Here is a 24,215-nt window from a genome sequence, read left to right as displayed (position 1 = left end):
AAAATCTAAATCAGAACGGCCGGACGCGAGTTTGAACCGTCGTCCTCCCGATTGCGAGTCCATTGTGCTAACCACTGCGCAATCTCGCTCGGTATTTGTAGAAGTTTTTCAGTGGATGGTAATACACTTGTCTTCATCACCAATTCAATTTTTATTTAGCATCTCATTACGCGTTTCAGGATACCCGTGTCTTCATACCTTAACACACAATATAAGACAAGACTTTAAAAGACACGCATTGCAACAACGTACTCCATTTCTAAACACAATCAGTGTGAAAACTGACACACATGGCACGAAGTAAACAGTTCTACCAGTAGGTGGCATCAGTGACAGTGCGGCTAAGACAACAGGCAATCTGTTATATCAACCCAACTCAATGTTTATATGTTAATTTCCGTTTCCTTAAAATTTGCTGGTACATCTTACTCTTGAATATAGAGTCATTCCATGTTGTCCAAAGATCACAACTAACAGTGTGAGAAGGTATTCATACCTTGTCTCTTAGGCTGCGGTGACGGCACCGACATCGGTGAAATTTTCCGGACGACCGACGTCTGTCGAAGATGGCCGCTCTTTTCAAGTCAGTGCATTACGTGCTCGTTCGTAAGGCAGCCGATCTCCTCGCCAAAGCGTACAGACTTAGGACGACAGTCGATGAAATTCAAAGCAGTATTCTTCGACCGAATCGAGCGACGTCGTCACATGCGAAGCGTGGAGTGTGACAAACTGAAAGTTTAGTCCAAGAAGAATTTTATGACATACTAAGGATAAAAAAATAGCATTATGGGGATGTAGCTCGGAAACGACGAAATGAAACCGCAAGTTTATTGGAAACTTCAATTAGGTAAAATCTTTATGGAAATTTTAGTTGCAAATTATAGCCTCAAAAAACAATTTGTTTCAGTGAGAAGGGTGGCGTATCTTACGCATAAAGTTACTGTAATTAATCATTTTTGTATTGTGATAGGTGGAAATTAGCTGTCTACGAATTATTGTTACTGGAAGGGTGGCGTATCTTACGCATAAAGTTACTGTAATTAATCATTTTTGTATTGTGATAGGTGGAAATTAGCTGTCTACGAATTATTGTTACTGGAAGGGTGGCGTATCTTACGCATAAAGTTACTGTAATTAATCATTTTTGTATTGTGATAGGTGGAAATTAGCTGTCTACGAATTATTGTTACTGTTTACTGGCGTTTTTATGCTATTGACGTGGTGATTCTGTTATTTCATATGACTTGCAAATGTGGTGTGTGTGTTTCCACTCTTCAGTGCTTTAGGTGTTCAGATTATCTTATTCTAAAAATTTCTTTGGCATGTATGCTGAATCACAGTCATTGAATATTAACTGATGTGTCCATTTTGCTCAATTTATATTAAGTTGGCAGAGCGTCAAGGACGTAGCCAGGATTTATCAAAGGGGGCGTCTGGTTTGCTAAAGAGGACCTCAGAGGGCTCATATGTTTCATTTACTGTGAAAGCACATGTATTTATTTGTTTATTTTATCTATCTGCTTTCGGGAGACCTTCATACAAGTAGTATGTGGTCTATAACATGAAGCTATTTTTGTTAAAGAAGTGTAACATATATCCTGTAAAATTGAATGGGTTAAAATATTTTTAACCATTGTTGTCTCCTACTACAATCTTGTATTTACATTTACGAATTATCTATTCAGTCATTACAGTATTACAAGAGCGTAAACTAAGTTTGGACGAGAAGGGTCGGGGGGTGGGGATGCAAGGCACAGTCTCTGACGAATTCTAGCAGCAGACGAAAAAATCTTTTAGAAATGAACGCACTCTAGAATGTGCTGTTATCACATAACCTTTTCCGCTCTCTACAAACCCTTCCCCATAGTTCCGTATCGGCACTGGTCTTCATAACTGAGTATCTCCCGAGTGACCAGATTGGAGGATATCTTGACATTTGGACTACTAATGATAGATTTTCGAGCAAACATTTTAAAGGAATGCAACCATCGCCGTTTGGACGATATTTTTATTGATGAACGCGATTTTTGGGCGACACAGACAAATCCAAGTGTGTTTTATGCACTGATTTTAATTTTTTTGTGATGATGTTTTTGGCTCTGCTGACTTGTGAAGTACTGAAATCTTGCAACCACAAAGTCCTGCCAATCTCCAAATAACGATTTCAGTGTCAACTTTACACTGGTATAGGTTGGTGATTAGACTATTATAGTAGTGTATACATATTTTAACTTATCTTTTAGCTAGTGGACGAATCAAAATCAGTTTTCCTCTTTTTACTTATTGCAAACTTATATATAATTTAAAAACTTCCAGAAAAGCGCACAGCACAAAAAGAATAAGCGGCAGCACTTACATTAAATTCAGCTGCAAGTATGAATGAACTGATTAACAAAACAATAACGGAGCTCAAGTAAGGCCAATAATGTTTAGTACTTGATCTTGGCTAAAGTAGGGATGAGCGATATCCGAGAGTGTTATTGATAGTTTAAATCTATCGATAGCCTTGTCGACTATCGATAGTGCGTACCCTTTTTGTCGTAAGACTGAAAAGCAAAATATCTTTCAATTTCACTATACGGCAACTAGGCCGTGTGTAATTTTATTTAGGTGATAGATTTGGGTGGGTGGGTGGGGGCTGGGGGGGTGGTTCTGACCGCACCCCAGACCACACCTTTGGTTACGTCCTTGAGAGTGTTATCACTTATCATCTCGAGTATGTAACAGAACGTTTCTCCTTTCATCTAAAAAAATCCGCAAAACTTAGCCGGTTATTACAATAATTGAGGAAAAAGTGTAAAGTACATCCCACGTTCTTTTCAAGACAGATATAGCTCATTCACATGTATTTGGCATCTTTTTAATAGTAAAAGACGCAATGCAGCACTCGTCTCGAAGCACTGAGACGTCATGGCACCTGTTCCGCCCGAGAAGATTAAAACAGATTATGATCTCCTCTGCAGAATAGATTCTAACGTAACCTCCTTGATCCTACTAAAACCTGATGGGGGTGAGACCCACGGTGAACAAACTATCGGCCGAAAGTGTCGGGCAACGACAGCCGACGACGTCTGGCGACCGTTGTCGGTGCTACTGTGAACGCAGTCTGATACATTTTCTTTTCACAAATGCCCATTAGATAAAAGGCGGTTTTCAACGCAAACATGCTCTACTGTTGTGAACATGAAAGAGTAAACTGTGTCGTTTCTTACCTCGGCTAGAGATGAGACACGAAGTATCGTAGCTAGCGGTCCACGAGTTGCCAACAAACGTCCAAGAACTCAAAATCAAAATAACAAAAAAATGGCTCTGAGCACTATGGGACTCAACTGCTGAGGTCATTAGTCCCCTAGAACTTAGAACCAGTTAAACCTAACTAACCTAAGGACATCACAAACATCCATGCCCGAGGCAGGATTCGAACCTGCGACCGTAGCAGTCTTGCGGTTCCAGACTGCAGCGCCTTTAACCGCACGGCCACTTCGGCCGGCTCAAAATAACAGCCGCCCTGTCCCTTTGCACACGGAGAAAGCTATATCCTTTCACGCTGATACGTGCATTATGACTGCTGAAGGTGCAGTGTGTTCACTTTACAATGTCAGAAGAGCGATTAGCTATCACGAAGGCTTAAGTCGTCGCTATTTCAAATACCGGCTGTCACAACTGTCAATATCTATCTCTGCTTACCACACAACAAGGAAATGAATTCTATTCTTACGTATCTTCGTGATTAGCAACTGATATCAAGTACATACCAGTAAGTATACGACACTGTTGGTGTGGCTTAAGGCACAGAGTAATGGGATGCGTGACAAGGAGTTGAGCCGCGACCGGATAGCATCTATAGTTGTACGATTGATTAACCACCGTTTGTCCATAGTACCCGTTTGCTCGGATTTGGTTTTTAGACGCCTTTCCACACTCGTCTGGCTAGGATGGGATGGACATCTGTCACCTCCTTACGAACACTATACCTAACGGTTGAGAAATGAATAAACTTACATACGCGCTCATTATTGACAAGCAAGTGGTGTGCACGACTTTCTTTCCTTAGGGTAACTGACTTTTAGCTGACAGGAAGGGAAGACACTACAGACGCAGAACAAAAGTAAATACACTGTCAGATAGTGGATGGCTGATTCCACGTTATAAGTGAGCCCTGTCAAGCCTGGGCGAATGCTGAAGAAGACGAAAAATAGTAAGTCGACTGTCGACAAGAGATATGAAAAAGCGATGTCAGATCGGATACATGACAGAGATGGCTGAACGGACTGGGTAAGGGAAGCGCGTCTCCCAGAAATTAAGATGGTTTAGGAACTGCTGCTAATAACGAATTTCATTGATATATGTCAACTGTACATGTAGGCGACGATATGACGTAGTATGACTGAAGCACAGAGTGATGCGCAATAATTTGAGACACATAATTTACGGGGACTAGAGGTGACTATAGCCGACGGCCTTGCCGCAGTGGTAACGCCGGTTCCCGTCAGATCACCGAAGTTAAACACTGTCGGGCTGGGCTAGCACTTGGATGGGTGACCATCCGGTCTGCAGAGCGCTGTTGGTAAGCAGGGTGCACTCAGCCCTTGTGAGGCAAACTGAGGAACTACTTGATTGAGAAGTAGCGGCTCCGGTCACGGAAACTGACATACGGCCGGGAGAGCTGTGTGCTGACCACATGCCCCTCCATATCCGCATCCAGTGACACCTGTGGGCTGAGCATAACAAGGCGGCCGGTCGGTACCGTTGGGCCTTCATTGCCTGTTCGGGAGGAGGAGGGAGAGGTGACTATGCAAAACTTGCGCTCATAGTTCGTACAGTATGTACACAGAATATTTTTTTGGTGTGGCTTCTACTGACGAATTTTTATTTAGAGCCCCATGTTGGGCGCCAATTACACTGCCTGACAAAACAGGGAAACGCCCATACGGGGAGGAGGAAATGAAATGAAACTCAACGGATTGAGAGGGTACGTAATATTGTTAAAGTGATCACAAAATCGAATCACATTTACAAGGAACGAAGCAGTATGAGCCCGCTTATCTATATGACGTTGTAGCCCGTCTGGCTTGGATGAATGCACTGATTTGGTTGGGATGGGTGCCATAAAGCAGTGGTATCCTATCTTGAGGCAAACTCGCTCACAACAAACTGGTCGTGGATATTGGTACTGGACCGAACGTGACGCCCGAGCATGGTCTATCAGGGACAGATCTGGGGAGCTTGCTGGCTACTGGAGTACCTCAACGTCAAGCAGATAGTTCATAAAGACAAGTTCCATCTGTGGACGAGTGTTGCCTGGTTGGAAAATGGCACCACGATACCGTCGCAAGAGAGGAAACATAAGGGTGCAGGATGTCCATAACGTACCGTTGTACCGTCAGAGTTCTCTCAATCACTATAAGCTGTGACCTGAAGTCGTACCCGGTGGCTCCCCACACCCGACGACAGGAGTATAGGTCGCGCAGGACGCGGTTGCCGCTTCGCGGTGACCAGTTTTCGCCCAAAGCGCTTGGCGACTTCATTCGTTTGTCCAGAAGAGCGCTTGCCACCTTTCAGCCCGTCGGTTATGACAAAAATGGCTCTGAGCACTATGGGACTTAACATCTGAGGTCATCAGTCCCCCAGAACTTAGAACTACTTAAACACATCACTAAAGACATCACACACATCCATGCCCGAGGCAGGATTCGAACCTGCGACCGTAGCGGTTGCGCGGTTCCAGACTGAAGCGCTTAGAACCGCTCGGCCACTCAGGCCGGCTCGGTGATGACAGAGTCGACGCGTATGCCCTGCAACCTTTCTCAAACGAAAAAATAATTTTTGCTCTACTTGTAACTTTATATGTCAGGCTCATGTGATACGCCCATCATTTCGTTAATGGGCATATTTATTGTGATATTTACGTGAAAGCAAGACACTGCGCAATGAAAAATATGGGTTGCTATGATTTTGCGTCTGCTGCATATTACATAATATGTTGCTGCATACGAAATTTAGGTAACATATTGAATTTTTCTTTAGACTTGGGTGGAGGTCTCTATCTGTAACCAACAGCGAGAAAACTGATTTGACGTAGCGCACTCACTTGTGATCGCACTGGGCCAGCGATAAAGCCAGAGTGAAATATCCACTACATTTCTCATATTTCATAAACCGTTTGAGATATCGAATTGAGATTTTGGTAAATGATACCGAACAAAGGGGAGAGCATTTTGTCATATGGTTATTACGCAAAACTTCATTATCTACCGTGTTATTCCTCTAACTACAGACTCTTCCTATGAAAGAAAGTAATTTTTGAGGACAATCAATATCTGGTGAAAGAAGAAATGTTATGGATTTTGGAACAACATAGGTGAAGTCATTACACGTTTATTTTGTACTGGGGTGTGCTTTTTCATAAGATGCTGACCTTTTCCTCAGTTGCTCACTTAATAAAATTAATAAACCACTGTTTCAGAATTCTCTCGCAATTTCATTTGCACATGTTAGTATGTGACACTGTGTAAACTCCGCTGAGAAGCAAATTTTAACATGGAAACCAGAGAAATGTGTAGGTTTTATTAAAAATTCCTCACTCGTGACACTTCTCTGAAAGTTACAAAAGTATAACAAACCAGGCAAATAAATTGCTGCGTTTTCGGCGGAATTCGTTTTAGATACTAACCAACGCACAGGTGACAGATCTTTTTGAATGGACACCATAGAAGCGTGGGCGTGAAAGGGCGCCGCTTTTTACAGCTTGTTCCATTTACCTGGTGACCGCCTCTGCGGCGCAGTAGATGATGGGCAGCGAGCGCTCCGTTGCCTGGCGATCAGACTCCCTGTCGCCCGTCTACAGCTTCGCTATGATATGACTACACTTAAAATTTAAGCAAATAAATTGGCAAGGAGATGCTGCAACTGCCTGCCATTATTTTCCACGTATCTCTGACATCTACTCAGGAAATTACTAACCACACGATGTAATTCTCTCTGAGATATTGAATAAATTGATTCAAGGATATTATCCTTGAGTTCCTCTATCATGTGAGGATTTGTTGTGTACACTTTGTCCTTCAGTACACCCCACAAATAAAAATCGCACAGAATTGGGAAGGAGATGCTGGAACTGCCTGCTATTATTTTCCACGCATGTCTGACATCTACTCAAATTACTAATTACATGATGTAATTCTCTCTGAGATACTGAAAAAATTGATTCAAGGATATTATCCTTAAGTTCCCCTATCATGTGAGGATCTGTTGTTTACACTTTGTCCTTCAGTGCAACCCACAAATAAAAATCGCACAGAATTAAACCTGGACTTCTAGCTACCCAGATATTGTTACTATGACGCTTTCATCGAACATATCGTGAATTGCTTGCAAATAAACATTGGGCGTATGAGCCCTTGCCGAATCCTGTAGATAAAATGCGGTCGGCCGGAGTGGCCGAGCGGTTCTAGGCGCTTTAGTCTGGAACCGCGCGACCGCTATTGTCGCAGGTTCGAATCCTGCCTCGGGCATGGATGTGTGTGATGTCCTTAGGTTAATTAGGTTTAATTAGTTCTAAGTTCTAGGGGACTGATGACCTCAGAGCCGTTTGAACCAAGCCAAATGCGAAGCTTAGTGCTCTTTCACTCACTTAATTAGAAAACGGTCGCAAAATGTTTTGCACATAACTTTCACTAGTAACTGTTGTAAGTAGGCTATTTAGGTTTTCTTATTGGTAACTCCACGTAGCGCTCTGTATGAAAATCACTGGCTGTGCTGTGTGCAGTCTGTGGCTGGTTTGCATTGATGTTGGCAATTGCAGTGTTGGGCTGTTGGCTGTTAACAGCGCGTAGCATTGCGCAGTTGGAGGTGAGCCGCCAGCAGTGGTGGATGTGGGGAAGTGAGATGGCGCGTTTTTGAGAGCGGATGATCTGGACGTGTGTCCATCAGAAACAGTACATTTGTAACAATGGATGTCATGAACTACTGTATATATATTATCATTTTTGAACACTATTAAGTTAAATACATTGTTTGTTCTCTATCAAAATCTTTCATTTGCTAACTATGCCTATCAGTAGTTAGTGCCTTCAGTAGTTTAAATCTTTTATTTAGCTGGCAGTAGTGGCGCTCGCTGTATTGCAGTATTTCGAGTAACGAAGATTTTTGTGAGGTAAGTGATTTGTGAAACGTATAGGTTAATGTTAGTCAGGGCCATTCTTTTGTAGGGATTTTTGAAAGTCATATTGCGTTGTGCTAAAAATATTGTGTGTCAGTTTAAGCACAGTCTTGTAGAATTTTTCTAAGGGGACGTTTCATATGGCGACCCTGCCAGGATACCTCACTGGAATCTTCTGGTTTTTTTCTTGTAGTTTGTGTAATTAGTGTAGCTTTTGTTTATTTCTAGTGCATAATTATAGAGAGAATTTCCTTTGTAGTTGTAGTTTTTCATTGTTGTACAGTAAAACATTTGTGGCACGCATGTAGATTTGCACCAAGTATTTCGCAGCTGCAATTGCAATTAACTAGATATTATTTTCAGTGCTATGTTAATGTGTTTTCTTATTTTGCTCTTCAAATTGTGCTTTCCTGTGTTGTCGTGTGAAATATTGTGACAATAATGGCGTGGGAAAAACGTAATACTAGGCTCCAAAGTAAACTGAGAAATGACAGTGAAGACGAAAGCAGTGTGTTAGCGCCACCGTGTAATGAATTAACTAATGTTAAAACTAGTAATTTGGTAATTGTGCATAGGGAAATGGAGCGGGCGGCAAATAATGGTGTAGACAGTGAAACAAGTAGTGAAAAGGGATGCATTATCGATCGATCGGTCGGCAACAGCTCGCCTCAGGAATCCGAAATGACAGAACACATTATTGAAAATACTATAGACTCAGGTTTTGGGTCCTCACCGTTTTTCTCAAATAAGTCAAGACACAATTTCTGCTCGTCAAAATGTGAAAGTTGCCTGTGCAATTGCACTGCCGAAAAACATAGAGGAACAGATTCCAGACACTAATACTTTATTATTGCAATTAATGCAGCAAATGAAACAAAATCAGAGACAAACACAGCAACAGTTACACACAATGGAACAAAATTTCAAAAGTTAGACACAATGGAACATAATCAGAGACAAACACAGCAAAAGCTTCAAAAGTTAGACACAATGGAACAAAATCTTGAAGTTAGACACCACGCTTGAACAAACACGTGAAGATTTAACTACTGAGTTACATCAAATCGAAGCGAAATGTCAAAAAGTCTGTAATGACGTAAAAACACAAATTTGTGAGCATTTCCAACCTATTTTTCGCGTCATGAAAATGCATTACAGAATCACGAAGCAGCCATAAAGGAACTGCAAGCTACTGTTCATGAAAATCACGACACCTTGCAAGCTAAAATTGACTCAGTTGCATCTACCGATTCGGTTACACAACTTGCAAAAACTCAGGAAAACTTAATGGACACAGTAGATACTCTGAAAATTGGTTCAGAAAGACACATGGAGGCAATTAGTTTATTATCAGAGTTAGTAGTTGAACTTTCGGATCAGCTAATTAATTTATCTACGAAGGTAGATGATAATCTGACACAAAACCGGTAATCTTTAATGACACAGAAGAGTGCAAACAAATTAGGAAGTCCAAACAAAATCAGAATCAAATTAATACGCAACACCAAAGAGAAATCCGGGAAGTACAAGATCAGTTGAGTTGACACAGGTAATAAAAGAATTACATATTTTAGAGGACACTCACGCTACAATACGAGAAGAGGGACATAGAAATACGGAACTGCCACTAAATAATAACACAGCGCATTTCGGAAATTATGAAAGAAATTGGTAAGGTGCACCGAATTTTGAAATGGAACCGCCGAAACGACGTAACAATGACCGACATGCGACTCGCCGACACGATGATTTTGACTATAAGCTGTTCTTTACTACACGTAAATTCAAAACATTTAAGAATTCTGGCAATGACATTCATCCACAAGCATGGCTTCATCAATTCTCTCATTGTTTTCCTCCTAACTGGTCATTAGAGCACAGATTAGAATTTATGTGTGGCTACTTAGAGTATGAACCTGCTGAAAGAATGCGATCGGTCATTCACGATTGTCAAAGTGAAGGAGAATTTTATCATGCCTTCCTCGCAGCATATTGGTCTCAAGCCACACAAGACCGAGTAAAACATAGCATCATAATCTACATCTACATCTACATCTATACTCCGCGAGCCACCTTACGGTGTGTGGCGGAGGGTACTTATTGTACCACTATCTGATCCCCCCTTCCCTGTTCCATTCACGAATTGTGCGTGGGAAGAACGACTGCTTGTAAGTCTCCGTATTTGCTCTAATTTCTCGGATCTTTACGTTGTGATCATTACGCGAGATATATGTGGGCGGTAGTAATATGTTGCCCATCTCTTCCCGGAATGTGCTCTCTCGTAATTTCGATAATAAACCTCTCCGTATTGCGTAACGCCTTTCTTGAAGTGTCCGCCACTGGAGCTTGTTCAGCATCTCCGTAACGCTCTCGCGCTGACTAAATGTCCCCATGACGAATCGCGCTGCTTTTCGCTGGATCATGTCTATCTCTTCTATTAATCCAACCTGGTAAGGGTCCCATACTGATGAGCAATACTCAAGAATCGGACGAACAAGCGTTTTGTAAGCTACTTCTTTCGTCGATGAGTCACATTTTCTTAGAATTCTTCCTATGAATCTCAACCTGGCGCCTGCTTTTCCCACTATTTGTTTTATGTGATCATTCCACTTCAGATCGCTCCGGATAGTAACTCCTAAGTATTTTACGGTCGTTACCGCTTCCAATGATTTACCACCTATGGCATAATCATACTGGAATGGATTTCTGCCCCTATGTATGCGCATTATATTACATTTATCTACGTTTAGGGAAAGCTGCCAGCTGTCGCACCATGCATTAATCCTCTGCAGGTCCTCCTGGAGTACGTACGAGTCTTCTGATGTTGCTACTTTCTTGTAGACAACCGTGTCATCTGCAAATAGCCTCACGGAGCTACCGATGTTGTCAACTAAGTCATTTATGTATATTGTAAACAATAAAGGTCCTATCACGCTTCCCTGCGGTACTCCCGAAATTACCTCTACATCTGCAGATTTTGAACCGTTAAGAATGACACGTTGTGTTCTTTCTTCTAGGAAATCCTGAATCCAATCACAAACCTGGTCCGATATTCCGTAAGCTCGTATTTTTTTCACTAAACGTAAGTGCGGAACCGTATCAAATGCCTTCCTGAAGTCCAGGAATACGGCATCAATCTGCTCGCCAGTGTCTACGGCACTGTGAATTTCTTGGGCAAATAGGGCGAGCTGAGTTTCACATGATCTCTGTTTGCGGAATCCATGTTGGTTATGATGAAGGAGATTTGTATTATCTAAGAACGTCATAATACGAGAACACAAAACGTGTTCCATTATTCTACAACAGATTGACGTAAGCGAAATAGGCCTATAATTATTCTCATCTGATTTATGACCCTTCTTGAAAATGGGAACGACCTGCGCTTTCTTGCAGTCGCTAGGTACTTTACGTTCTTCCAGCGATCTACGATAAATTGCTGATAGAAAGGGGGCAAGTTCTTTAGCATAATCACTGTAGAATCTTAAGGGTATCTCGTCTGGTCCGGATGCTTTTCCGCTACTAAGTGATAGCAGTTGTTTTTCAATTCCGATATCGTTTATTTCAATATTTTCCATTTTGGCGTCCGTGCGGCAGCTGAAGTCAGGGACCGTGTTACGATTTTCCGCAGTGAAACAGTTTCGGAACACTGAATTCAGTATTTCTGCCTTTCTTCGGTCGTCCTCTGTTTCGGTGCCATCGTGGTCAACGAGTGACTGAATAGGGGATTTAGATCCGCTTACCGATTTTACATATGACCAAAACTTTTTAGGGTTCTTGTTTAGATTGTTTGCCAATGTTTTATGTTCGAATTCGTTGAATGCTTCTCTCATTGCTCTCTTTACGCTCTTTTTCGCTTCGTTCAGCTTTTCCTTATCAGCTATGATTCGACTACTCTTAAACCTATGATGAAGCTTTCTTTGTTTCCGTAGTACCTTTCGTACATGATTGTTATACCACGGTGGATCTTTCCCCTCGCTTTGGACCTTAGTCGGTACGAACTTATCTAAGGCGTACTGGACGATGTTTCTGAATTTTTTCCATTTTTGTTCCACATCCTCTTCCTCAGAAATGAACGTTTGATGGTGGTCACTCAGATATTCTGCGATTTGTGCCCTATCACTCTTGTTAAGCAAATATATTTTCCTTCCTTTCTTGGCATTTCTTATTACACTTGTAGTCATTGATGCAACCACTGACTTATGATCACTGCTACCCTCTTCTACATTCACGGAGTCGAAAAGTTCCGGTCTATTTGTTGCTATGAGGTCGAAAACGTTAGCTTCACGAGTTGGTTCTCTAACTATCTGCTCGAAGTAATTCTCGGACAAGGCAGTCAGGATAATGTCACAAGAGTCTCTGTCCCTGGCTCCAGTTCTGATTGTGTGACTATCCCATTCTATACCTGGTAGATTGAAGTCTCCCCCTATTACAATAGTATGATCACGAAACTTCTTCACGACGTTCTGCAGGTTCTCTCTGAGGCGCTCAACTACTACGGTTGCTGATGCAGGTGGTCTATAGAAGCATCCGACTATCATATCTGACCCACCTTTGATACTTAACTTAACCCAGATTATTTCACATTCGCATTCGCTAACAACTTCACTGGATATTATTGAATTTTTTACTGCTATAAATACTCCTCCACCATTGGCGTTTATCCTATCCTTGCGGTATATATTCCATTCTGTGTCTAGGATTTCGTTACTGTTCACTTCCGGTTTTAACCAACTTTCCGTTCCTAATACTATATGCGCACTATTTCCTTCAATAAGAGATACTAATTCAGGAACCTTGCCCTGGATACTCCTGCAGTTTACCAATATTACGTTGACTTTTCCTGTTTTTGGTCTCTGAGGACGGACGTTCTTTATCAACGATGATAATGTCCTCTCTGGTAAGCCGTCAGGTATTTTATCGTTTCGCCCAAGGGGGGGTCCCTCTAGCCTAAAAAACCCCCGTGTGCACGCCACACGTACTCTGCTACCCTAGTAGCTGCTTCCGGTGTGTAGTGCACGCCTGACCTGTCTAGGGGGGCCCTACAGTTCTCCACCCAATAACGGAGGTCGATGAATTTGCAACCATTATAGTCGCAGAGTCGTCTGAGCCTCTGGTTTAGACCCTCGACACGGCTCCATGATGAAACATGAAACATTTCGAACAATCTGAATTTTCCAGTCTTGTGAAATATTTTGAAGACATGTTGCACAAAAATCAGTACCTGTCAAACCCATACAGCCCCTCAGAACTCATCCACATTTGCTTAATCAAATTACCTGAACATTTACGACACATTATTTTGGCAGGACGTTGCAAAGACGACATTGAAGCTTTTCAGGGACTCGTACAAGAATTAGAAATTGACGCTGACAATCGTGGAACGCGAAAACAGGAACACAACAATTACAGGTCACATCCGTCACAATTCTGCGATGAAAGAAATAATAACTGGACACGACAAGGCTATTCTTACTACGCAAATAGTGACCAAAACAGACACCACCCGTATGACAACCGTTGCCAGAGTAGTAATAATTACAGACAAAGATCGCATTTCCATAGTAATGAATGAGACAGAGACAACCTTAGAAACAGACAATATTGGAACCAAAACAATTATTATCAAGGGAGACAGAATAACTTCAGACACAACGGTCATCCGCACAGTTACGACTCAGGGAGAAGTTCTCCACCACCACGTGACCGACAAGGAATTAATTACATAAATTACCGACATGACGACAGACGATATAATCATTACGACAGATCTGAATTTCATCAGAACTGGCGAGATTCAAACAGGGTTGGGCCCTCTCGACAAGGTGAATTTGTAGAAGTTAGGTCTCCTAATCCCAATAACGACACCCACCAACAAAGAGACAGACAATGACTCGCACCGCAGGCAGCCACGTGCGACGGCTGGCTCAGAGAAAAATAACATAGACGCTAACATTGAGAAAAATTCCAGTATTCTTTACCGACGTATACAACATGATAATTGCTTTGAAGTTGAAACTCTGCGCACTAGGAAGAGTAAAGGATTACACTACATTTCACATGTAAAACCGTTTATTGAGAGATAATCTGTTTTTTTAATTTAGTCTTTACTATAAAATTTTTCACCTCATGTTACCCTTTGTCACACTTAGAAACTGTTAACATGTAACTATGTTTTAAAATAAACTATCCAGTCTATAACGTAGGGAACATATTTAGACAGTAATTACGAATGCATTGTTATAGTGAACACGGAGTGGCCGTGCGATTCTAGGTGCTACAGTCTGGAACCGAGCGACCGCTACGGTCGCAGGTTCGAATCCTGCCTCGGGCATGGATGTGTGTGATGTCCTTAGGTTAGTTAGGCTTAATTAGTTCTAATTCTAGGCGACTGATGACCTCAGAAATTAAGTCGCATAGTGCTCAGAGCCATTTGAACCATTATATAGTGAACAGACGACACAGTGTTATTGTGTGTGTACATTCTTGCTTGTTAGTGGCACAATTACGTAACGACCATAAGGCTCACATACTTAGAACATGTACCGGTACTGCTAATGAGATTTTCATGCAACAATTTGGTTTACTTGAAAATACATTCTGGATTTAAAGTACTTTCTGAGAGATATCAGAAGACACAGTGGTTAGTTTATTTGACAGGTACAAGATTATATCACGACGCTACTAATGAGTGACACACTTTATATTATTGCTTTTGCGGTGTATCTGTTTTATATCTGCACAGTTTTTCTGTATTATTCTGGAAAGTAAAGCATGTTTTAGTAGTAACTTTTGTGGTATAGCTACAATGAGACAGCCTTTTTCGTAGCACAACAATACGTTACATTATAGTACTGTCTTGATCACGGTAAGGTACGTAATAACTACGATATCTATACGCAAAGCATAAGTACATTGGCTTCTGCAGAACTTAGCTTTCGGAGGACGATAATTACGACACTTCCACAGAATTATCTTACAGTAAGATGCACATTTAGCGCTACAGGACACGCATTTGAGTGATTAATTTTGTACTTAAAACATTTATTTTTAAAGATATTTGAAGTACAAAGAAAGTTTTCTGTGATAAATTTCATTCCATTGCTGTAATCTGTAACACCTGAGTGTATAATTACATTAATCCTCAGGGGGGTACATGCTTACTTTGTATACCATGTGTGTGGCAAGCACAAGGAGCCCTAGCTAATATGGTATTTGTTTATACAACTTTACACATCGGTTCCATATTTCTCCAACACAGAATTACACAGCTGCCTGATTATTTAACAGAGAAACAAACATTTTTTTACTACATCAGTGACAGATGTTTACGTAATTACACAGTTGGATAACTTTTTTTTTTTTTTTTTTTTTTTTTTGGAACCATTGTGATACTATGAGAGCTTCGAATGTCGGATTTGGTATGGGGCCATGATTTTTAAAGTACGTTTGAGGTAGATGACACTATTGAAATGAGCAGAGCTTTTTTTTTTAGGTTTTGAAATTATTGGAGGAAGGTACGACGATTTTGAGATTTGACTGAGGTGTTATGATGTCATTATTACGACGACGATGTGTGTTATGCTGCTGAGGTATGTTTATGATCAATAAGCTGATGCTATATGAGGAATTTGATTATGCTACATATTTATAATGATGAAATATTGAAGAATGTGACGAATATGTATATGTGTACTAAGGTAATGAATAATGAGTAGTGGTTAGGGACTCTGACTTGTGAAAAAGGATGTTGGAAACCAAGAATCGTACTTTAAGAGTTATGAAATGTGTGTAAATGCGAGAATGTATCTCAATGCCGACGAATATTTTTTGGACACTGTTATATTGATAGGATTTTGTCTCTACACATATGTAACGCAAATTCTCGACTTGTGAAATTTTTATATGAGACTGCCACTGTAGCGGAAACTGCTGTCGTAAATGTTTCAGTAAGAAAGGTAAGTGACCTTGACATACTGCGTTTTGGGCGCCTAGCTGAGAGGTAGTCGTCTGACAAAAGAAAGCCATTAGGTGGAGAAAAAAAGGGGTCATTATCCTCGGTATTGACATTTCTTTGTAGAAAGCATCGCAAATACGACATGCCCAAACTTGAAAACATGATTACACTGTGGAGCTCTTAATTTATGACATTTACTGAAATGACTAATGAAATGACGAGAAATACACTCCTGGAAATGGAAATAAGAACACCGTGAATTCATTGTCCCAGGAAGGGGAAACTTTATTGACACATTCCTGGGGTCAGATACATCACATGATCACACTGACAGAACCACAGGCACATAGACACAGGCAACAGAGCATGCACAATGTCGGCACTAGTACAGTGTATATCCACCTTTCGCAGCAATGCAGGCTGCTATTCTCCCATGGAGACGATCGTAGAGATGCTGGATGTAGTCCTGTGGAACGGCTAGCCATGCCATTTCCACCTGGCGTCTCAGTTGGACCAGCGTTCGTGCTGGACGTGCAGACCGCGTGAGACGACGCTTCATCCAGTCCCAAACATGCTCAATGGGGGACAGATCCGGAGATCTTGCTGGACAGGGTAGTTGACTTACACCTTCTAGAGCACGTTGGGTGGCACGGGATACATGCGGACGTGCATTGTCCTGTTGGAACAGCAAGTTACTTTGCCGGTCTAGGAATGGTAGAACGGTGGGTTCGATGACGGTTTGGATGTACCGTGCACTATTCAGTGTCCCCTCGACGATCACCAGTGGTGTACGGCCAGTGTAGGAGATCGCTCCCCACACCATGATGCCGGGTGTTGGCCCTGTGTGCCTCGGTCGTATGCAGTCCTGATTGTGGCGCTCACCTGCACGGCGCCAAACACGCATACGACCATCATTGGCACCAAGGCAGAAGCGACTCTCATCGCTGAAGACGACACGTCTCCATTCGTCCCTCCAATCACGCCTGTCGCGACACCACTGGAGGCGGGCTGCACGATGTTGGGGCGTGAGCGGAAGACGGCCTAACGGTGTGCGGGACCGTAGCCCAGCTTCATGAAGACGGTTGCGAATGGTCCTCGCCGATACCCCAGGAGCAACAGTGTCCCTAATTTGCTGGGAAGTGGCGGTGCGGTCCCCTGCGGCACTGCGTAGGATCCTACGGTCTTGGCGTGCATCCGTGCGTCGCTGCGGTCCGGTGCCAGGTCGACGGGCACGTGCACCTTCCGCCGACCACTGGCGACAACATCGATGTACTGTGGAGACCTCACGCCCCACGTGTTGAGCAATTCGGCGGTACGTCCACCCGGCCTCCCGCATGCCCACTATAAGCCCTCGCTCAAAGTCCGTCAACTGCACATACGGTTCACGTCCACGCTGTCGCGGCATGCTACCAGTGTTAAAGACTGCGATGGAGCTCCGTATGCCACGGCAAACTGGCTGACACTGACGGCGGCGGTGCACAAATGCTGCGCAGCTAGCGCCATTCGACGGCCAACACCGCGGTTCCTGGTGTGTCCGCTGTGCCGTGAGTGTGATCATTGCTTGTACAGCCCTCTCGCAGTGTCCGGAGCAAGTATGGTGGGTCTGACACAACGGTGTCAATGTGTTCTTTTTTCCATTTCCAGGAGTGTATTTTATGTCTATACACCTGATTATGACTACTGTCTTTCTAGTTGAGAAATTTTTTTGCCTTTGGAGACGCCATTTGCCTAGTGAATGACATTTCATATATTGCTTTATATATTTATTTGCTCATTTCGTTTAATTTCTAGTTTCTAGCTGCACTGCAGCATTGGTTAAAATAAAATTTAATAGATGAACTAATATCACTATTTTCTGGCTACAGACCCAGTAAAGAACACGTTTATGATGTACTTTCTTAGAAAAGACAGCACAAATAATCATTTCCCTTTGCAGGAACTGCATAAATAATTTTTTTTTACGATTTAGTAACTTGTCTGCTAGAGCAAGTTCTCGTGATGCATCACTCTAGTGTTAAGATGTGACATAGGTATTAAACATGGCCATTTTTACTGTAATATTTTTTCTCCTTAAGCTTTGTCATGTTTAGATATAAGTTATTACATTTACTGCTCCTAGCTTTGCCAATTTGCGTTTTTTATCATTGCTGTTTGTGTTAATTTGTTATGTGCTGCTGCATTGCCTCATCCCTTGGTATATATATCTGAGCTCAGTAGCTTTAAGTTAGCTGAAGAGGGGGTAGACTATATAAGAGAATGAGTTGCGATGAATTGGAAGAAATGCATTGAGAACTTATACGAAAAAAGTACAGAAAGCAGGTACAGGTAGGATTTTCTTGGAAATAAATGATGAGGTAAGATAATGGAAAATAAATAATGAGGTAAGAAAAATGTGAACATAGAAATACAGAAAGCATGCTTGGATAGGATTTTTTTGTGGTGGAATCAAATCTTGAAATAAGAGGAAAGATATATGGAATGAAGTTTTGGGTTGGACTGCAGTATCAAATGTTACACTGAAAACAAACCCTGTCCTTTCCTCCTGTGTTATTCTGCTATGTGTTTATGTACCCTTGTGTATTTGTCTTTTTCCTGTCTTTATGTGTTTAGCTAATAAGATTTACGTTGTGGAATTTTTCTGATAATATGTTATTTACTTTGTAAAGATGTATAGACATTATTTATTCTGTTTTGTTTTAATGCTCATGTGTGAAGTTGATGTTTCAAAAGCTATTCTGATCTTTTATGTATTTACTTATATCATAATTCCTGTAACACTGATGTATATGTTTATTTCTATTCTTTTGGAAAGCCTGTGTTACTACAAATGTTATCTGTACTGTTGTGTTCTTTAATGATGTATTTTGTACCTTTGTTATTGTATTCTTATGTTATAAAATTGTAATTGACACCAGTTCATCAAATTAAGTAACTTGTAAGTTACATTTCACTGCATACGTTTCTGTTGGTCATAGTATATGAACAATATGTGAGAAGTAGGGACTGATAGTGTTTGCACGTGTGTTAATAATTCAGCAAGGGACTGGAAAACAGCATTGCTGGTTCTAAGGACATTTCAAAAAAAATTTTTGTGAATGCACAAGTCGTGGTTTATGGACTTGCTATATTCTCCGCAAGACTCTTCGATGGTGATTGTGCACCTGCACAGTCGCAACAGATGGCTACTGGCCGTCTCTACAAGGACTGAAGTGGGTCTGCACCTTTGATGGCCCACCAATACCATTATTTCTACAAGGACTGCAGTGGGTCTGCACCTCTGGTGGCCCACCAATACCGTAATCTCTAACAAGGCTACAGTGGTCTGCTCTGTGATGACCTACCTACCAGTATTCTTCAAAACTTCGACTGACTCTGCTGTGGGTTTGCTCTGCTGTGGCCCATTACCTGTCTGCACGTCAAGAGTCAGCACTGTCTTTCCGTTGGAAGGACAACACTACTTTTTCAAGACTGCATGGAAATCCACTACTTCCGTGTGCATTTTCTTTAAATGCTCAGACTTTGAGAAACACACTGCAATTTTACTGTGATGAACGATCAGGGCTGTCTTTATGGACTGTGAGAAAATTTTAGCTTTTGACCAACATTGTATCAATAAGTGTGTGCATTTGATTTCTTTGTTATTGTAATTGTGAAAAAATTTTAACAAATATGTATTGGCCAGTGCCCAAAACAATTTGTAAATTTTTTTGTGGGGAGCATGGGGGCTATGTAAGTAGGCTATTTATGTTTTCTTACTGGTAACTCCACGTAGCGCTCTGTATGAAAATCACTGGCTGTGCTGTGTGCAGTCTGTGGCTGGTTTGCATTGTTGGCTATTGTAGTGTTGGGCAGCTGAATGTTCTCAGCGCGTAGCGTTGCGCAGTTGGAGGTGAGCCGCCAGCAGTGGTGGACGTGGGGAAGTGGGATGGCGCATTTTTGAGAGCGGATGATCTGGACGTGTGTCCATCAGAAACTGTACATTTGTAACAATGGATGTCATGAACTGCTGTATATATATTATCATTTTTGAACACTATTAAGGTAAATACATTTTTGTTCTCTATCAAAATCTTTCATTTGCTAACTATGCCTATCAGTAATTAGCGCCTTCAGTAGTTTGAATCTTTTATTTAGCTGGCAGTAGTGGCGCTCGCTGTATTGCAGTATTTCGAGTAACGAAGATTTTTGTGAGGTAAGTGATTTGTGAAACGTATAGGTTAATGTTAGTCAGGGCCATTCTGTTGTAGGAATTTTTGAAAGTCGGATTGCGTTGCGCTAAAAATATTGTGTGTCAGTTTAAGCACAGGCTTGTAGAATTTTTCTAAGGGGACGTTTCACTGTGCCATTAAAGAAATTTGAGCCTATTCTTCTGTCATCACTAACTGCGCACCACACTCCTATTTTATGATCATGATGGCGTTCCTCGTGAAGCATAACAGGTATATCTGCGCTCCAACGTCGACAGAATACCCGTGTAAATTGAATCAAGCGTCGTCTGAAAACTGAATGAAGTAAGGATATATTTCACCATCATGCACTTGTTTTAAAACCCTTTTTCAAAACTTAACCCTGTGTGCAGGTCGGAGTTGTTGTTCTACTGATACTTCAGCTTTGCTCCTCTTTGTGCTGAGGCGCACGATAGTTGTGTTTGGTGCGAAAGACGTCTACGAGAATTTTTAGGGGAATTTCCCAGGCGGTATGCAATGTCATTCTGACGAGCTTCTGTGTGCTCTGTACGTGTCGTTTATGCTTCTTGTCTTGAACACTTTCTGTTTTACGAAATTTATTCGTACTAATTGTATATAAACACACGTTATGGAATAGAGTAATTCCCTCTTACCGTTGTTGCGTGCGCAAACTTCACTGTTACACTCACGATTCCTGTTTCACTGCTCAAATGACACTGGCCGATAACGCGCGTATGTCTGTACGGCCTTCAGGCTGAAATCAAAAAAAGGGAGCATTGCATGGTCCTGTGGGACCCATTCGATCGGCAGGCGCAGCTTCTGTAGCCGGCCTGCAATACTCTGGGCAGGCGGTCATCAGATAAACGGAGCACCATGTATTTACAAAAAATGCTTTAGTTTAGAACGGTACTTCCCCTCCAGCGCTCGACATTTCCCCTACAGCGCCTGCCTGCACCCTCACCGCTACCACCCTCCGACCTGTGCCCTGTCATCTGCGCATGTACTGGTCACGGTATTTTGCGTGAACTAGACACTGGAAGAATCGGACCTCTACTTACGTCGCCATATTACTAGCCGACGATTGTCATCCAGGGTAGTGCAGAAAGCGATTCATCACTGAACACAATGTGACGCCATCCAACAGAAGTCCACAGTTCTCAGTCATGGCACCGCTCCAAAATGCAGCTATTTGCAATGTGGTGTTAACAGCAGCCTGCACACAGGACGGTAATTCCCTAGTCCAGCTGCTGCTAGCCTCCGACGAATGGTGCAGGAGCCCATTATTTGTTCTTGGACGGCAGGCGAAGATGTGATGCAGTTGCCATGTGCTCGGTGCACAATACGGTGGTACTCCCTTGTGGTGGTCAGAGGTTGTCGGCTGGAACCTTGGCGGTGAATGCCTGCTCTTATGTTCCCATTTAAACCAATATCGAGCCACTGTCACGTTCGACAAATTTGTATAATGCACGATTCGACCAACCCGCCAAACGGAGATCCACAATCAGACACGTTACACATTATGTCAGGTGCCGACAGCGGTATCTCACATGTGTGCGCGTCCTTCACAGTGATCACTCAACATCTGACGCTGTTCAAGCCCCTAATGTACCCTACCAGGCCTGGTAACAACAATAAGAACGAACAACACGAAAAACGAACAACACTAACGCCCTTCAGCGACCATTATTCTGGTCAAAGAGAATTGCAACTGTGATTATTTATTTCAAATTAAATGGGTGGTTTTTAAAACAGAAAGAAAAGTGCTACAGATGGTGGCATTTTATTCAGAATCAATACTATAGTTGCAGAACCTGCATCAACATGCGCCATATACTGGCCAAGTAATTATTTACAAATCGGGCGAAATTACCTCTTCTGGGTGTTTCATTTTTTTGTCAGGAAACTTATTTAGTGATTGACTTTCTTAATGACCCACAAGGTGAAGCAAATTAATTAATGTTGATTACATTTATTAATATTAACATAATTGCACTTGAATACGTCATATGCAATTAATTAAATTAAATTATTATCTAATTATCTATCTATGACCTGTTCAGAACTTTTCAACCAATCGTGCATATATTTCATTACGATGATTTTATTTGCGTGAAAAGTTCTGCACAGGTCACAGACAGATAATTTCAGTTGTCCTTTACGAAACAGTTAATAAGACTAAAAAAGAAAATCTCTCATGAGTTGCTTCGCAAGGTTTACTTATCATTATTCAGAGGCAAACAGTACAGTGGCGGGCTGTAAGCATCCTGTTTTCCGACGAAACCTTATCACAGAAAATCTGAAGTTGCGCGGCAACACTTCTGAGTGCAACTGGGCGTTATCGCCGCATTTGAAGCCTTGATAGCGTATAGAGATTCCGCCAAAAACATGTATATTCTTTTTAACTGGCTGTATCGGAATATTGGTACTGTCAATCGATTTCTATTACGAGTAAGTGCTTTCGTTCAAGAAACATCTTTCATTGCTGTACTGAGAAAACAAAATGGCTGCAGCGCGCTTGACGTTCGAGCAGCGAAATGCATTCTGAAGTCGTTTATCAAGTTTGATAACGCCATAGCGTCACTGGAGGCGGGAGTTTGAAACAGAACACCCAACCTTCCTAACAATTAAATGCATTACTCATAAGTTTGAGGCACATGGAACGATGCGTGACATTCACGAAGGACGATCTCGAAGGTCACGTACAGTTACAAGTCCTGCTTCGTCGGCTCTCGAGGTCGGAAAGTTGTTTATTCTTCCACAAAATTCTGCTGTGCAATGTGCTCGTGAATTGGGGAGTAGCGGTACAAGTATACGATGAATTCTAGAAGCTGCTGTGTGTTAAGTTTACATCCCGCTATTACTGCGCGCGATGAATGATGACGATCCTGATCGTCGAATACAACTTTGCGAATGGTGTCAGCAAATGGACTGAAGAGGAACAATTTGTCACGAAGGTAGTGTGGTCTGATGACACCCAGTTTAGACTTAATGGAACACTGAATCGGCACAATTGCGTCGACTAGACTCCGGGAAATCCTCACGTTCATGTCGATAAGGTTGCCAATATACCAGGGGGTTCATCTATGTTGTGGAATACCATCAAGAGGCTTAAAGCACTCTTTTTCTTTGCCGGCCGTGGTGGCCGTGCGGTTCTAGGCGCTGCAGTCCGGAACCGCGGGACTGCTACGGTCGCAGGTTCGAATCCTGCCTCGGGCATGGATGTGTGTGATGTCCTTAGGTTGGTTAGGTTTAAGTAGTTCTAAGTTCTAGGGGACTGATGACCTAAGATGTTAAGTCCCATAGTGCTCAGAGCCATTTTTTGAACTCTTTTTCTTTGATGATATTATTCCTGGGTAAGTGTACCGGGAAATGTTACACGCCTTCATTTCACCAAAACCAAAAGGACGGGACGCCATCACACTACCACCCAGCCGTACGAGCTTTGCTAGATCACAATACCAGGGACACTGGAATGGGCCAAGATGGCCCATTGAGTTCCCCCATGGTCTCCATATCTAATCCCTATGGACATTTACTTGTGGGGAGTTGAAAGATCAGTGTGTCGACGTAAACCATGCGCGTTGAAGGACCTTCCCCAGGAGATTACGCGACATTTCCAGCGATCACCGTTGAGACATTGATCGATGTAGCTGTGGCAGCCGCTTGTCGGTCCATTATGTGTCTGGCCACCAGCGGCGAACATTTGGGACATCTAACATCACCTGCTTGCCTGACAACATGTGTGATTAGTATTTAAATGTAAAACCAGCACATATGAATAATTTTCCTTCATTAACGTCTGTAAACACTTATTTGGCGAAGTCTGCATGTTGTATGGCTCGAAGACCGTAGTATACAAACACCATAGATTTATTAATGCAAAGTATGATTTCAGTGTGGCTTTAACAGCACA

The 24,215-nt window shown here is 42.1% G+C and overlaps 1 pseudogene; it reads left to right on the top strand.

Moving 5' to 3' along the window:
* The first annotated feature begins 4,452 nt into the window (after window positions 1-4,452).
* On the top strand, window positions 4,453-4,570 carry LOC124797050 (annotated as a pseudogene).
* Window positions 4,571-24,215: the final 19,645 nt, after the last annotated feature.

Source organism: Schistocerca piceifrons, chromosome 4 (genome assembly GCF_021461385.2).
Source record: "Schistocerca piceifrons isolate TAMUIC-IGC-003096 chromosome 4, iqSchPice1.1, whole genome shotgun sequence".
NCBI classification, from domain to species: domain Eukaryota; kingdom Metazoa; phylum Arthropoda; class Insecta; order Orthoptera; family Acrididae; genus Schistocerca; species Schistocerca piceifrons.
Note: the sequence above shows the minus strand (reverse complement) of the source record. Positions and strands in the feature narration are given on the sequence as shown.